The sequence below is a fragment of the Alligator mississippiensis genome, chromosome 8, assembly GCF_030867095.1.
Source record: "Alligator mississippiensis isolate rAllMis1 chromosome 8, rAllMis1, whole genome shotgun sequence".
Classification (NCBI taxonomy): Eukaryota; Metazoa; Chordata; order Crocodylia; family Alligatoridae; genus Alligator; species Alligator mississippiensis.
In genome coordinates this window covers 58,569,928-58,587,013 of record NC_081831.1, presented here as the reverse complement: position 1 = coordinate 58,587,013, position 17,086 = coordinate 58,569,928, and the positions used below count along the sequence as shown (strand labels likewise).

The following is a 17,086-nucleotide window of genomic DNA, read 5'->3' as shown; positions in this document are numbered from 1 at the left end:
AACTGATGGAATTGATATAATCCAGAGGGAAGGATAGCCTAGATCAAGACTGAAGGTGGTAATATAGGGAAAGAGACAATATGGTAGGAAAAGGAATGCCCTTAAGCAGGGATGGGCATTTAAGTACATGGGACCAACATGAAATGAAGGCAACTGAAGAGCAGAAGTAAAAAATGAGTTAAAATGGGCTGAAATAACTAAAATGTTTAAGTCATTCTCTGCAATAGAAAGATGTCAGGGAAGTTGAACATAATGTTCTACTTGACAGTGGTGAGGCTGATGTTATTATATGAAGTGGAAATGTCATCAATGAGAAGGAAAGACAAAAAAAAATCACTCAAGTGAACTGAGATGAGAATGCTAAGATTGATATTGGGGGATTTATTGAAAAATAGATCACAAAATGATAACATCAGAACAATCTGGTGCAAGGAAGTTTTCTGAGAGAGCCAGGGAGGCTAGACTTAGATGCTTAGGGCATATCCTGTCAGTGATGGTGATCCCTCACAGTTGAGGATAATCACTCCCATGGGTCAAGTAAAGGATTGTAGATGAGTCCGTTGATGGCTAAGGTGGCCAATCCTACAGCCACAGACGCTCTGGAAAATGCCACAGGTGATGGTTAAAGGGAGGGTTGGACCACAAATTTCTTGGTCTTATTACCTTTACTTTTCCTGCCTCCAGAGTAAGACAACTTTCCACAAAGTAAGATGTGCCTTCTCTCACAAGGGATTGACATGTAGACTTGTCCCACGCTAGTTTTTCCCACTTTGTGGTATCATTGCCACACTTCTTAATGTTCATATTAATGGTGTTCTTGAAGCATTTTCTCTGGCCCCTGTGTGCCCATTGTCTTTGGCTGAGTGGAGAGTGTAGCAGTTTTGGTATACATACATCAGACATGCACACAATGCTCTGTCCACCACAGCTGATGTTGAATAGGCAGTGCTTCCAACCAGTGGTGGTTGTGATGTGAGGACACTGGCATCTGTGATGATTCTCCCACTTTATGCTACAGAATTGGTCATGGTGTTCCAGGCTTTTTAGGTGGTACCTGGAGGCCACCCAAACTTCACAGATGTAGAGACGAGTTGGGATTACCACCGCCTTTTATAGTAGGAGCTTTGTTCAAGTCCTGATGTCATGATCTTTAAACACAAAATGATTCAGTCTTCTGAAGGCAGAGCTGGCATAACAGATTACATACTGAATCTCTTAATTGATGTTGCAGGGGTTTCTTTGACAGATGGCTGCTGAGTTATGCAAAATGTTCCAACATTCTCCAGCTCCTGTCCATCAATGAGGCTCTTTGCTGGGGGAGTTGATTGTACCAGAGCAGGCTGGTGAAGCACCTTTGTTTTTCCAAAGTTAAAGGTCTCAGGGTTGTTGGTTGTAGCAAGGTTGGTCTAAGGACATAGGCAAGGTTCTTTGGTTAAATGTGATATCTTTTATTAGACCAACTAAATAGTTGGAAAAATTATTCTTTGCAAGCTTTCAGGCACAAACACCTTTCTTCAGTTATAGTTACTATAGGTACAGCATAGTTAAAGCTACTGTGGCTCAAAACATCAGTCTGCTGGTGTTTTGTGTGCTCTTCTGGGTGGAATAGAAGCCATAATACAAAATGCAGGTCTGTGAAAATGCAAATACATGGCAGTAAGAATCAGAGGGAACGGGAGACGATAGGTGTCAGACAACTAGGTGGGGGGGAGTGGGGAATGTTGACTCGGTGATAGAATGTACCTGGTAAAATGCAGATGGGTTACCTGAGGATATCAGATGGCAGACAAGTTATAAATGTGCCATAAATCAAATGTCTCTATTTAGTCTATGATTTTTTGTATCCAGTAGATTTATGAAGTAAAGTTCATAAGCTTATTTATGAAAGGTGTTTGGTAAATTCCCTTTGAGGATTAGAATTGGAGAGAGTGGTTGTCTTGAGAGAAGTGTGCACCCACAGGTAATTGGGTATTTTTTTTATTTGATAGATTTTCAGTGTGTGTTCATTCTGGTACACAGTTATTTGGTTTGTCCTACATATTTTCCATCAGGGCATTTAGTACACTGGATGAGATGTATAACATTTCTGGAGGTGCAGGTATAATATCCAGGAATGGTGATGGTTTTGTTGTGGGGTGTGGTTATTGTGGGGGTGTTGGAGATGTGTTGGCAGGTTTTACATTTCTTGCCCTGGCATGGTCTGGATCCATTTGGTGTGCATTGGGCCATAGGAAGTTTGCTTCTGATGATGAGGTTGGTGAGGTTTGGTGCTTGTTTAAAGGCTAGTATGGCTAGTTCCGGAAAGATCTCTTTAAGAATTGGGTCTTCTAGTATGGGTTGCAATTATTTGAGGATTTTCTGTATAGGTCCCAGAGAAGGAGTGTATGTCTTAACTAATGGTGTGTAATTCATGAGGATTTCTCCCCTAACCCCACCCGTCTCACACTTATTGTCTCCCATTCCCTCTGATCCTCATTGCAATGCATTTGCATTTTCACAGACACCAGAAGACTCCCTGTGACTGAAGAAGGGTGTTTATGCCCCAAATCTTGCAAAGAACAATTTCTGACACATTCTATCAATATTACAACTTATATGAAACAGAAACTGAAAGGAAGAGGATGACAAGGTTGACATTGCAGGATAGAGCTAAAAGAAACATGAATGAACTGAAGGTAAAGATGATACCACTGATTAGAACAAGAAAGGAAGAAAGAGCCAAGCAGCCAACCCTACCATTGACTTGATTGGAAGGCTGGAACAAAAAAAGAGAGATATGGGAAAAAGAGAGAAGGGATAAAGCAAAAGGGACTCTGAGAGACCTTCTCCCTGTGGAGAAAAAGAGTGAGCTCTGGGTCTTGTGTTACACTCTTAATCAGGGAGGTTACCACTTGTGTTTCTGAGAAGAGAACCTTAATGAGAATAGCAAACACTCACGTATGATCCCACTTCATAAGCATTAATTCAGGGCTTAAGGGAAGGTAGTAGACCCGAGTACCATTACAGAAACCATTAATCCAAATATGAGCCTTGTTAAACTTGACTCTACAAGCCCAAAGAGTAAAAATGAGTTAAACTTGGAACCTACACCGCTGTTCAATTTTGTTTTACATTTATTAAATACCTACTGTGTATTATAATCATGGCAATATGTATATGCATTTCCTTGTAGTACTTGATTGTAGGTGGCCTTTCATTTCTGTATCTTTATTTTCCATCCTTTTTGACACATTCATTTAAGTTGTAAAGTTCCAAATGTCTGGGTGCCAAGTTGGAGAATCTGTTTGTGTATAAATTTATAAATGTTGATCTGAATTATGAAGTTGTTGTAATGGAACTGTTGTATCACAGCTTACTTCAGTAGATCTGGAGCCATCCATTTTCTATGAGAGCTATGGAATCTGAGACGAGGGACAATAGCTGACCAGTAGACATAATGGCCATCGAGTCCAGTGGAAATGAGCTGGTTAACTGGGAAAAACAAGCTTTTCCAAACCTCTCTGCAGGAAGTGGAGAATGAAGAATCAATAGAAAAACGGAACCAAGATGTTGATACTGGCCTTTAAAAATTAAAATCACAAAGTGTGGGTCGTTCACAGGACATTCAATTAGACACAAGGCTGAGAGAAGAAGGGGGTCATGCTTCCATATAGCAGCTTTAACAGTAAGACCAAGCAAAGTGAAAGGCAGCAAACTGATTAGATGAAGGAAAACAGACTTCATTGTTTAATTGGGGATAGTCTGCTTTAAATGGGGGATCAGACTAGATGACCTCTTGAGGCCCTTACCAATCCTAATTTTCTATGAGTCTAAGGAGAAGCGGTGTGCAGGATAAGGAAGTTTGAACTCCTGAGAGGACTTTGCTCAAACTCTTCAGGGAAATGCATGTAGGATTATTTATTTTATATGACCCTGTCCCTCTCTAAGGCTATGGATTCCCTGTACAGTTAAATTGTGAACCTAGAGCAACCATGCAATCTGAATTCTAGTGCGGTTTGAAAGATTATCCTTAGTTTGACATACAAGGTGGTTGGATTGTGACAATTTCTTCTCAGAAGGGGGTATGTGACAGAAGGACTACTATAAACCCTGCCAAGGGCAATGCCTGGCTCTGTTTAGACTCAGGACAGCTAAAAGTCACAGGATGCAGAGAATGGGCTTTAAAAAAATAGCATAATAGCCAAACATAGTGAACTCCGTCAGGGCTGCATAGATGTTGCCTAAATTGAAGTGTGAAGGGGCTTATATAATCTTGCAATTAAAGAGCTGATGACTCAACATCTTCAATGATGCAAGAACAAGCCTGTCAAAACCATGTTAGGAGTAAGTAGCAGTTACATAGTATTTGATGAATGCTTTGATTGAAATTCCCAGCCTTCCTTGAATGTGACCTGAAGGTTCTTTGATCTTTTTAAAACCTGAGGCAACATTGCCTCCTTGGAGACAAAAGAATGTTCTTTTTTTCCTGTCATCTCCTTTGTCTCCCTAACTTCTCCAATATGAAAAGTACATTCATGTAACAGAAATATGCACCATGCTGTTATTAATTTTTTTAAACAGAAACAGGGTTTTTACCCACAAAGTAAAAGCAAGAACAAACAACACTTTAATGAAAGAACAAACTTAGCAGGATGCAAACTTACTACCTCTGCAATCAAAGGCTGACAATTGATCCCCTAGGCTCTGCAATCATTCATTGAAACTTACAGAATAGTGTTAGAACATTTCCCTTATCCTTGTTGAGTGCCAGAAATGCTATCATTTCATTTGTAATGTTTCTATGTCCTACAAACATCAGACAAGACGTGTTTCCTATCCCTAGTTTCTACTCAGATCTATGTCCAAACAAAGCAACTGTCGCATCGCATTTAATTTATCGTGGCATTTCTTTTTCAGAAAAAAGTGAGATCAGGGCAAAACTGCTGTCTTATGCATTTCTGCTTTAAATCTGTCCGTAAATAAGGCCCTTGTTCACATGGAGTTTTGGATGCATTGTAGCTGGCTTTGTATACAGATAAAACAAGAGGGAAAGGGCAACATAAGCTGTCCTCATGCTTGCCAACATCCTTCTGGACCAGCCGCACCATTGATACGGCAGTGTTGATGCCGAGTTAGACAGCTTGGAGATGGTGACACAAAGTTGGGTTATCCATGAAACCCAGTCGGCAGTAAAAGGAAGCGTTCACTGTAGTTCTTTCAAAGTTTGGCAGAGCTCCCATTTCTAAACCCAACCTACACCCCACCTGCCATCCCCCCACCTGCCATCAGCAAAATTTTTTAGCTTAAATGTGATATTTGTGCTTAAAATTTCACATTTAGCTTAAAATGTTAATTTTTTAGCTCTTTAATGCAATATTAAGGAGAACTATTCTATATCAAATCCAGCTTGAATAAAGCTTCAGTGCTTAGCATTTTCATAACAATATCCCAAATTCTTCCTCTAGTTTTGGTTCCTATGCACACATGGCAGCAACAGCACTCTCTCTCAAAGTGAGCTCTTAGTTCTCCTATGTGGCTCAAATATACAACATGATATTTCTTGCTCAAAGTCATGTGCTGCAGCATTCATAAATATCATTTTTAAAATTTAGGCTCCAGACTTCACAATGGTCCCAAACACCTATGTATGATAGTTACTTATTTTATTTATTTGAAATATTAAGATTGTCCCCATTTTTCCAGTATCACTATCAAACTTTAATTGGATAAATTTGTAACACCTGTTAATTTCTCTTCAGCCCTTTCACTAATCATTGCAGAGAGATGGTTTTTGCAGACACTTTCAAGAAACATAACAGGCTGTTGCAGAAATTGATAAATCCCCCAAAACACACAGATTCAGATTCTGAAGAGTCTAGTGCAAATGACTAGCTTCCTTTCTCCTCTCTCCAAAGATGACCTGATGACAATTGTAGGAAGATTCACTAGAAGGCAGTACAGAAGAAAATTTTACTAGACATGGCTTATTCAGAAATCCCCAAATAATAGGACAAAGTAAAGAGTTTAAGATCAAGAACCAAATAATAACCTAATTGCTTATCCTAATAATTTTGTAGCACTAGTTATAATGCAGAGGGAAGCCCTTTAAGACCAACAGAGATGTCTAACCAGGATATTGATAGACAAACGAAAATGTACCATCTTTGCCCCATTAGGCTAACAACCATAGAAAGGATCCACAAATGATATTTGAATATGAACAGGGTGATAAAACTGACAAGTAGTTAGATGTTAGAGAATCCCACAGAGCAGAACAACACTAACAAGACTTCTTGTTCCAGACTCAGTGTGCTTCTTTTCCTCTTATCATGTGTCACTTTCTTGTGTTCGTTTGCCGAGGCAAAAGCTAAAAGCAGCTTCTTATGTTGCTAAGGCAGCTATTCATTCTTCTCATACTGAGCTAGAGGAATTCTAAACTGGAAAGTGGTGTGAAATAGTCAGCTCAGTCACATGGGACAAAAAATACTCTTTCTTACATCTGTGATAAAATTTCCTGTTTCCTGATGTTCTTATTGTAATGTATACTGATTGTGGATGAAGTTTTCATTATGCCCATGACCACTTAGGGTATTTATTTGTGAAAGGGAATATATCTATGTATCTATCCATACATAGATAGATACATACATACTAATATAAATGCTGATTACATAGTGGGATGTGTGTGATATTGGTAGGAGGGAACTAATTCAAGGAAATAAAACATTCTACTGCTTAGCTTTTGGAATATCAAACATTAGTTATAAATAAGAATCAATCTGAAAAGTCTCTAGTAGTTCATATTAATTTATTTTGCGTAAGTGTAATAGAAGCAATGAAAGGTATTTGAGAAAGTGAAGTACAAGACAGATAATAGGATGGAGAATACATGGACACAAATATATTTATTACACACAAATAGGATAGTGTGTTTTTAATAAATTCTAACAACAGTAAATGCACATGATTTGTAGGAAGTTTGGGGCATGTTGTTTTGTAGGTTATATTGTAGTGAGCCAATTATGGACTCCTATCTTAGAATTTCCTAAAGACATCTACTGCTAATTAATGTTTTACATTTCTGAGGTATGGCTACACACTAAGTTAGCTGATCTTTCACCCAAATCAATTATTCTTAAAAATGTTACTTTCCATTGTTGAAAAAAAAAAAAAAAAATTTAGCAGTCACTTAGGGCCAGAACCTACTCTACCTACTAGATGCTTACATGCAGTCCTCTTCCACCCTGTTTAAGACCTTGAAATCTATTAACACATTTGCTTTTGTAACAGGTTGTCAGATTAGGTTTAAAACTGGGGCAGAACAGAATCACACTGGCAATTAACAGGTAGAGTAGGGTCTGACCTTAACAGTTTGGGTTTTCAATTTTTTCCCATCTTAAGATACTAAAGAGTGCCTGGTTCTTTACAAAGTGATTGCCACCCCATCTCCAGATCCCTTAAGCTAAGTACAGACAATCAAAAAGCCTGAGGTTGAATCAATTCAATCTTCGCAGCTTAGTCTAAAATGCAGAGATTGAACTGATAAGCAAGTGAACAGACATTCACTTTTGATTCTAGAAATGCAACCATATGCCTGCAGTGGCCCAGGCCAGAAGCTGGGGGGGGTGGGGGGGGGGAAGAGTGTGGAGAGAGGGCACAGGACTAGAGTATGGCTCCCTGCTTGGCTGGAGCAGACAGTTTGGATCACAGCTAGCCCACCCATCCTGCAAGGAGAGGGGTTGTGAGACAGGTGCAAAGCATCCTGGGACTGTAGGACTGAGTTAACTTGAATCTGGAGGGGATCTGGGACAGAAGTTCAATAAACCAATTTAACCTATATCAGTTAAATCTGATACTACATCCATCCAGGTTTTTTATCTTAAATTGGTTTTGGCCATTTTGAAAGCAGTTTATGCGCACTGAACTTTTGCTATGTTACAGATCTGAACCAGTTTCCAATCACTTATACCAGTGTATATGTAATTTCTATCCCTAGCCTTAAAGTGCTTCAGGCTGGATGCTCAGGCACTAGAAAAGACACCATAGTCCTGGGCATTTCCTGTGAAAGACTGGTCGAAAAGTAAAGATATTTTTCCATTTGTGGAAAACAATACCTGCAAGACAAGATGTCCAGCAAAACGTGGGACACACATGGAGCTCAAAACAATATCTAATCTTCCTTTTTGGGGGCCATTTACTCTTTATTTGTATGTAAATGTTTCTACTTCTCCATTTCTCAAGCTCCACACAAATATTCAAAGCAAGTCTCATTTTGCCATTTATTCTAGTTACATAAAGCACCCAGCTGAATTACATTTATGTCAAGGGTATGAGTCAAAGCCCAAATAAGTCAATAGGGTTAGTCAACAGAGGAAAGTCTTTGACTTCAGTTTAATTTGGATCAAGTTCTAAATGTATTTTTAGTCATCCTAGATATTACAAAAGAAACAGAAAATGGGCAAAAATCATTTATGCTTCACAAAGCTTTAAGGCAATGATGCTTAGCACAAAGAACTAAAGAATTATTGCAATTCATATGGCAGTGAATACTAATGCAGTAAACATGTAGATTTTTTCCTGTTGTCTCTACCCTGCATTATGGATTACAGAATATGTGCCTGTTCAGTGCAGCTTCATCTAGTCTGAAAAAGAATACATGTTTCTCATAAAAATAAGTGCTAGCCTGTTAAACTGCCCCTTCATAGCTGTTAGCATCAGCACCCTTGTATAACACCCCTCTACCCTTGTTTAAGTTTTAAGTATTACTTTCCCCTCTATCCTTGACTTTTTCTTTCTAGTGCCCATAGCAACATCTACTGGTAGCATAATTTGATTGCTTCCTTTGTAACAGTCCAGTGAACATGACACCCCGTGATCCATTATGCACATTGGTTTTATGTTTTCTAGAAATTACTTATCTTTAGAAGCATCTCTCTCCCATATTTAATCATTATGGGGATTTTTTCCGATTAAATGCCCATAATTCAGTTTGCATATTACAAGCATATTTCTTTGGATATGGAAGAATTTCTTCTTTAAGACTTTAGATATTAACTTTCAAGATACACAGGGAATTCTCATGCTCATGTAATTTTAAAACGTACCAGCACTGTCTGGAGATTGGCATTGTACATGCAAGGGATGTGCAGCTTACCCAACATGGCTTGGCCAACACCTTTCTGTCCAGACCAGCAGCACCTTCTGTTTCATATCTGAGTTTCTTCAGAACATACTTTTTTTAGCCATGATTACTTTTGCTAGATGATTTTCACATGCTGACAAATTTGCAGGGGGACTATGAAGAACACTGTATAATTGCAGAAAACACTAGAAAAATATTTGAAAATATTTTAAATTAGCCTGGATTTACAGGCTGAAGTGTCCTTGCAAGCATAGCTGGAGAATTTTCATAGTGGTATAAGAAATATGGACTTCTCTAAATTTCTAGAAAGTCACTACTTAACCTTTGGAGAAGGGAATGGGGCCAGGTCACCAATCCTTTTAAAGACAACTAAAGTAGGAGGTCCTTGGCAGAACTGCATGCACAACTTAGCATTTGGTTCACTAGCAATTCTTAAACAAAGTGGAAAAAAAACATTCACTTTGGTCAATAAGGACCAATTTTTTTTTACTTTTTTATTTTAAGTTTTAGCATTTAAGCAGATCCTTAAGTCCATCCTGTTCAGAAGAAAAACCACTTAGGCACATACTGAGTGAGCTAAATTTGCATTGCCATAGTGGCAGATTGACAATGTTCAACACTTTATTCCTTGAAGGAAGACAAGAGTGTAATACTTTCCCCCCAAAACAGGCATTATCAGCTGTAAGAAAACTTTATAAATTGCAACTTCTTCATAGTGCTCAAGAGAATTTAAAGAAATACACCTTATAAAATGTGTACAATAGATTATCAATTCAGTCCAGGGACTATTTTAGAGTCTGAAAGAACAATGTAGAAAGGATAAATGTAGTATTTAAATTAGGTTATAAAAATCTCCATGGAGCCTCTGAAGGGAAACTATATAAACTGTTTGGCTGCAGTAAGTGATTTAGATGATTTTTTACCCTCTTGAAAAAGTCTTATAGGTTGATTATATTGCACTGGAATTGTTTGCTTCTTTAAAATGTCAAGAAAAGATTTTATAAGCTTGGAAAAATATATTCCCTCTGACATTTCTTCAGCTGAAAGCCATGTAAATTAAATATAGTTTATACTGCTAGCACAGATATAAATTCTATGTGCTGTTTAGTTAAATCCTTTTAATATTTTTTTCTAAAGGCTCTTTCTTTGGCAAAATGTTCATGTGTGCATCCATTTTGTAAACAGGTTCATTTATATATAGCAGTATTTTCACAACAGTAAGCTGCTAACAGCAGTATTGGTTATCATTTTCCCTTTGGTAATAAAGAACGCAATATCATGCATATTTTATTTATGACAGTGAGCTGTACCAGAACAAGATGTAAAATTAGGTTAAGTTGTAAAATTGTTCATTTTCTTATCAGAAAAAGACCAAGTAAAAAGCACAGCATGTATTGTTTTAAAAAAGAAGTCTTATATAGCATATGCTCATGTTTGAAGGGTTTGAATGCCCACCATTTTTCTTTTTCAGGAACACAGCTGGATAAGTATTCTTTTTGACAGTGGTAGAGAATATAATTAACCTAAATAATACATTCCCGCCTCTGGAAATGTTTGCCAGGTCTTACTTTGACCAAGTACCAGCACTCAGTAGGAATAGTTACTGCTTTCTCTTTCTAAAGCAGGGGTTTTAAACCTTTTTTAATAAGAGTACCCCAGTGGCTGGATGCAGAGTAGGGGGGAGTGGCTGGCTGCGGAGAGGCAACAGCAAAGGGTGGTAGGTAGCCCAGAGGGGCATTGCTGCCCTCTCTCTGCGCTCCCCCCCCCCCCCCCCAGCCCTGCTTCTAGCTCCTGGGAGGTGACGGCATGGAGTGGTGGGTGACAGCGCTCCATTCCCACCCACCCGCATGTACCCCCTAGGGCCTTCCTAAGTACCCCTGGGGGTACGCATACCGCCAGCTGACAACCCCTGTTCTAAACCATGACATGAGCTCCATGTTTTAGTATTTTACAGCATACTAAAAGTTATAAAGAGGCAAAGAACCACCCAGTACTTCAGAAACCTAATTGGGGTCATGGAATCCAAATTATTTCTCAAAAAACATCCATAAATTCACTAAGGAACTTTCTAAGTTGCATATGCAAAGCATTTATATTAGCGGGGAAGGGTTTAACTTCAGGTATCTTTGTCCTGCTCCCACTGGCTTGCTCCAAAGCAGGCTTGGGCACCAGAGGGTTCAGCAAGCTCTTAGCATCAAAGTCAACCAAATGACAAGACTGTAAGAACCTAGTTTTTGCTGGCTTGTACCAAATACATGTAGTGGTGAAGCTTTAACTCTTGTCAGCTTATTAACTGATTTTGCCAAACCAAGGCCTCGTATAAGCAACTTGCATTGCTCCTGAATATGTTACATGGCTAGGATGTCCCCTGGTGAATACCAAGCAGACAGACTGAATGAGTCAGACAGAGCAGAGGATCAACAAACAACATGACTGCTTACTCTAAATAAATCACCAATAAGTGTTCAACATCAGGCTACCACACACTTGACTTTCTGCTAACACTCTAACTTTTGGTCTCTTAGTTTGTCATCATCTGTCCATATAATTTCTTTTAAAAGAAACTGTAAACTCTGCAGGAAGGAGAATCTTCTATTCCATAGTTTCATAGCATGAAGTACAATTAAGCCCCATCCCCAGTTTTGTCATTACCCTGATATAAATGCATAATAAATTATAAGGCACAGCACATCTCACTGGTGCTGGCTTTCACTTGTTAAATTATTTTTCACTCCAACATCAGACAGAAAGTGTGTTTGATTATTAGGGACAGGCACATCAGATTGTTTATACAAATTATCACCTGCACAGCTGAAAGCCATAGGGCAATATCTAAAAGACTCTTCACGCAGAGTTTGAATTCTTATCCTATTATACAAAAAGGAGCTTTCTGTTACATGGACTTCTTTCCAGTAACACATTTATGATCCGAGGTGCACCTTAAACAAATACACACTAAAGCATCTATAAAATATAGTAGTTTAGTTTAGTATTTCAGACAAGAAAAAATGCTAGAATGACGGTATATCATAAAATAAATACAAACACCAACACACACACACACACACACACACACACACATCTTCTCATAGATTTCATTTGAAGAAAGAGATATTTCTCTTCCAAGTGCACAGTTTTAAAATATTGTCCTCAAGTAGGAAAGATAAAGTTAAATTTTACCTTCGGAAAATCACCTAGAGGCGTTTCAACTCACATCCAGAGAGCATTAGGTAGAGGGTGTGGAGTTGTTTCTGTTGCTACTGTCAGCGATAAAGACTCAGAAAAGCACTTAAGCATGTGTTCAACAGAAGCCTGTACTTGAATTCTACTGACTTTATCTGCTGAGATTTGGATATGTGCTTATGCAGCTTTTGTGAATAGGAATGCTTTTCTGAACCGAGTTCACTGATCTGTTCTGCAGACAGAGAGGAAGTCTCCTCTAGTATTACATTTACTTTTAGCAAAATATCACACTGGAGACATGCCCAAAAGCTTATCCAACACCTCTTCCCAACTATACAGCCAGTCCAAGTAAACCTATCACAAATAAAACAAACATGTCTCAAACATTTTCTGGATCATCATGGCTACAACTTGTGCTCCAACCCTACCACATTGGAGATGAGCAGTTACTGATTAAGTCACTGGCTGGGGGCAAGAAAGATCATGTTTAAATTTGGGAGTCTTTAACTTGATGGCACGTTTTTAAAGATGCAATTGGCTTCCGTTTGGTTTTGGCACCACATGAATTATGGAATTTGTGCTTTCAGGTGATAGAGAAGTCTGATTTCCTGCTATGTTTTGCTGGGGAGGGGGTTGTTCGTTTTAGGTTTTTTGCTGGTTTTGCTTTAAGATAGACTAGAAGGACCCTTTCATTCCAGAACTCTGTTCATTTGCCCAAAATGGATGTTGCAGCAGTTCTGACAGCTTGCTTTTTAGATAAGCTCTTCAGATGAATTGACTAGAAGTGCTAGATTATAGTATAACACTACAGAGGTAAAAGAACACCAGCCACATACTATACAATGTGAAGAGCAGGTGAATTGAGTGATCATTTTTTTGTCAGAGGTGGATCCACTGACGAATCCAAGAAGTGGCTTAAAACTCCCTGTTTGTACTTAGCTTAATGCCAAGAGTGCAAAGACAAAAGGTTTGATGAAAATGTGTCTGTTATCATCTCCTTTACAGCTACAGTGAAATGACACCAAAGGAAACATCTGGGCACCAGTGAATATTTACAGAGCTTTTAAATAGAAAAAAAGATGCAACTACTCCACAGTAATCAGAGTCTTTAACTGGGGCAGCTGGGAGTGTAAAGGAGTGGAGGAAGGTCAGTGTGGGGAAGTTTGAAGGACTGCTGCGTATATGATATTCTACAGATAGAGCTTTAGCCTCCGAGGCTGCTAATTCATCCCATTCCACAAGCATTAATACTTAAAAGAAAGCGAGGAGAGAAGTCTTCCTCCTCGGGCAGCATCCCCGCTCTAAAGGAGTGCTTCAGCTTTGAACTGCTTATTGAAATTCAAATTAATCTAGAAGTTTCAGAACAACACAGCAGCAATTTCAGGTGCTGTTGATCTATCCATGGTTTTTAGAAGCATACAAGGTAACTAATCACTACCCTAAGTAGATAGAACAGTTTGCAGATGTCATGTAACTTCTACCATCTCTTATCTGGCGGATGCCAGCATTATTAGCCTATTCATGTTTAAGAGCATGCAGTGATCCCCAGCTGCAATACCTTTCTGGTCTTTTCCCCCAAAGAACAGAGTAAAACAGTCAAATACCATCTATCTGTGCTAATTTGCTAACAACAACAGATACTGAGCAAGGCACAGAGGTACAATTAGAGGAGAAAAGGGCATGAATACAGAGAAAGAACGTTCTTATGCCAATTTGAAAAAATACCAGCTGTGAGGCTGGCACCATTGTTACCATCGCTTGAGGACTGGCTGCATACAGAACAAACAAGAGACATGGGACCTGCCCCAAGGAGCATATCACAAATTAAGGTCAGAAGGCTAGTAGACCGTACTTCAAATGTACAATGCACCAAATATCTGGAAGGTAGTTTTTCAGACAGGCTGCATAAAAACTCTGACAATGTGCTGGGCAAAGGCACACAGAAAAGATATTTTCAAGCCAGATAGTTGCTGCACTATGGCGGAAAGGACATTACCATTGGAATGGACCACGCAGAAAAAACAGAGTAGTGCTTTCTGGGGTCCTGGCTTCTTTGCTTGCAAGCTACTTTTTAAGAAGTCTTTGCACAACTAACCTCTCGAAAAACTTTGGAAGAATCCAAATTCATTAAAGCTAAAGAAACACATATATAACAGGTCTTCAAAAGGAAACTGATTTTAGAAATTGAACTAAAAAATCTGCAGTATTCTTTTACTTCCCCGCTCTGCTCGACCACACAAGTTCATTTTCTGGCCTTCTCCCTTTTATACAGTGTATAGTTCATGTGCCCTCAATCTCTCCTTCAAGGCTTTATAGAGTTGGGCTGTGCCTCTGCCACTACTTGCATTTCTCTCTGTTGCTTCTCTCACTATGCTCCTGCTAGTCCCCCTAACAAGCAGCATTTAGAGTAGCCTTTCTTACTAACTACCCCATCTTTGTTTCAATTTATGCCTTAAAACCTGCTGCTTTAAGGATACCTTCTCAGGTTCATCTCTGCACCAGCATTGATGGCTGGCCATCTCGTTTGGTTTGTTAGTTCCACAGTATGTAACAGATGTGGTTCTGACTGAGATGGGAAACATCTCAAAAAAGGAGTTTTGGCCTTATGGAAATAATCTAATTGCAAGGTGAAGTAGTTCTGGCTGCTCCCAGGCTGGAACAATTTTCTGCTGAATTATTTATTTCACAAAGAGGGGAAGGAAAAAAAACCCAAATTATATCACAAGTCAGACCAAAATCAAATGCCTTTTTATAAACTCCACTAGTAAAGACAAACGAACAAATGGTCCTAAAAATAGACCACCTACCTACCTCCCCCACAAAAAAGCAAACCTCTGCAACAACTTCTTCCCACAACAAGCCCTCTGCTAGCTCTTTCTGAGCTTTCAAAATACAGTGTTTATAATTACAGATATATTACCAAACAACTCACAGGTGAGTAGGGACCACATCCTACCCTAATTAGCCCAGCAAGACCCTTTGTAAAATTGGATCCAGCTGCACTCTCAATTTCTAGGGCTCAGGGGTGGCTGTTCTGCCTCATTAGTAAGCTATAGAAGAGAGTATCAGAGTCAAGAGGTCCAGTAGCTGAAAGCTAAGTAACACCAATTGCAAAATAAGTCTGAGACGATAGAACAGAGGGCACACAGGACTAATTCCAGCTCATGTTCATGTGGTAACACAACACCTCCATTCACATACCTGTACCAGAGTATCTTGCAAATTCCCACCTCAGTCGTACTGTCAGTGGATTATCCTGCTATCCTGATGGGAACAAGAGCTGGCCTTCACTATTTAAAATGAACCTGTTGATTCCAGAACAAAACATAGATGAGATTAATATGAGCCTGGATTGAGTACCTACCACAAAGCAGGGATGCTTACATATTATAACCAAAGGATTTCTTTGTTGGCAGCCCTATATACATAGATGCCATTTCTGCTTCCTTTTCTTTATGAGACAACATATGTAGTGCATAGTTGAATATAGTGGGGACCCCCAGCTAGCTCAGGGCTATGTGCAATTGACTAATGACACTGGGTGTTGTTTGTTCACCAGGTTTTGGTTTAGTTGTACTGCTTAAGTTTGTGTGTGAATAAGACTTGCTCTTTGTATCTTCCTCCACACACAGTGGGCCTCAACTATGACCAAGTCAACCTGGGAGAATTTTCTTATACTTTCTTCACTTACTTTCATAGGCAGATCTAGGATTTTGACACAGGGGGATGCAGAAGCAGCAGCTGGGGTTGCAGATAGCTGCAATCCTCTGCTCTCAGCCTCCCCACTACTGGGGTGGAAGGGAGGGCTATGTGAGGCTTTGGACCTCAGTTTGGATCCAGAGAAGATTTGGATACTTCGCCGTAGCAGCGTGTCCGGATCAAAGCGCTGGATTCTTTAGGCTTTCCAAAGCATTTTGGAGCTTCCGAACTGTTCCAGAAAAGCTTCGGAGCTGCTTCGGAGACCCGGCCATAGGGTATAATGGGGAATCAATGAAATATCTATAATTTTGTTGTTTGTTGTCTGATTTAGATGAAACTTGCCAGAGTGGTAGCCTTTGCTGAGAGTATGAAGTGTGCCAAGTTACAAGTAGATAGGTATAGAGGTTTGAGGGGAACTGTACCCCAAATTCTTGAAAGCAAAACTCATGTCACATGTAGGTGTCACACCACAGGGGGGTGAAAACTCCAGGAGTGGTGACCCCTACTGAGGCCACAAAGCCTGCCAGGTTTCAAGGAGATAGGTACAGGAGTTTGAAGGAAACTGCACCTCAAGCTGCGGACAAGCAAAACTCATGACATGGGTGACATGGTGTGTGTTAAGGCACAGCAGGGTGAAAGGCAGGGATGGTGGCCCCTGCTGAGGCCACAAAGCCTGCCAGCTGTCAAGGAGATAGGTGCAGGGGGCTCCGGGGCTGCCGGCAACGCTGAGGGAAAGCTGCACTGCAAGCCGCACTCGGCGGCAGGAAGGAAGTGCCTGCCCAGAAGTAGGGGCTGTAGCAGACCCAGGGGAGATGATGGGTTATCTCCCCGATCAAGCACAGGTACCAGGTGTGGAAGACGGGTTGGCAGTGGCAGAGCCGAAGAAACTCCCAAGGTGGGGCAATGAGGGGACCCCATCGACTCCGGGTGGTAGGGCCGGTGGAACAGCCCAATAGGCCACCCATATCCTTATTTTGTTTGGGTCCATTTTTTTCTTTTCTCCTTGTTGGAGGGAGTGCAGTAAAGGGACTGCAGGCTGCATGAATTGAGTCCCCTAGCCTTATAAGGGGCCCTCAGCATGGG

General features: G+C 40.0%; 1 long non-coding RNA gene across 1 annotated transcript; it reads right to left on the bottom strand.

The window, feature by feature from the left end:
- Positions 1 to 352: 352 nt before the first annotated feature.
- LOC132252155 (uncharacterized) lies at positions 353 to 15,234 on the bottom strand. The gene is made up of 2 exons (XR_009463971.1): positions 15,116 to 15,234; positions 353 to 1,406 (listed from the first exon to the last, which is right to left on the bottom strand). It is a non-coding gene; the product is annotated as an uncharacterized LOC132252155 (long non-coding RNA).
- Positions 15,235 to 17,086: the final 1,852 nt, after the last annotated feature.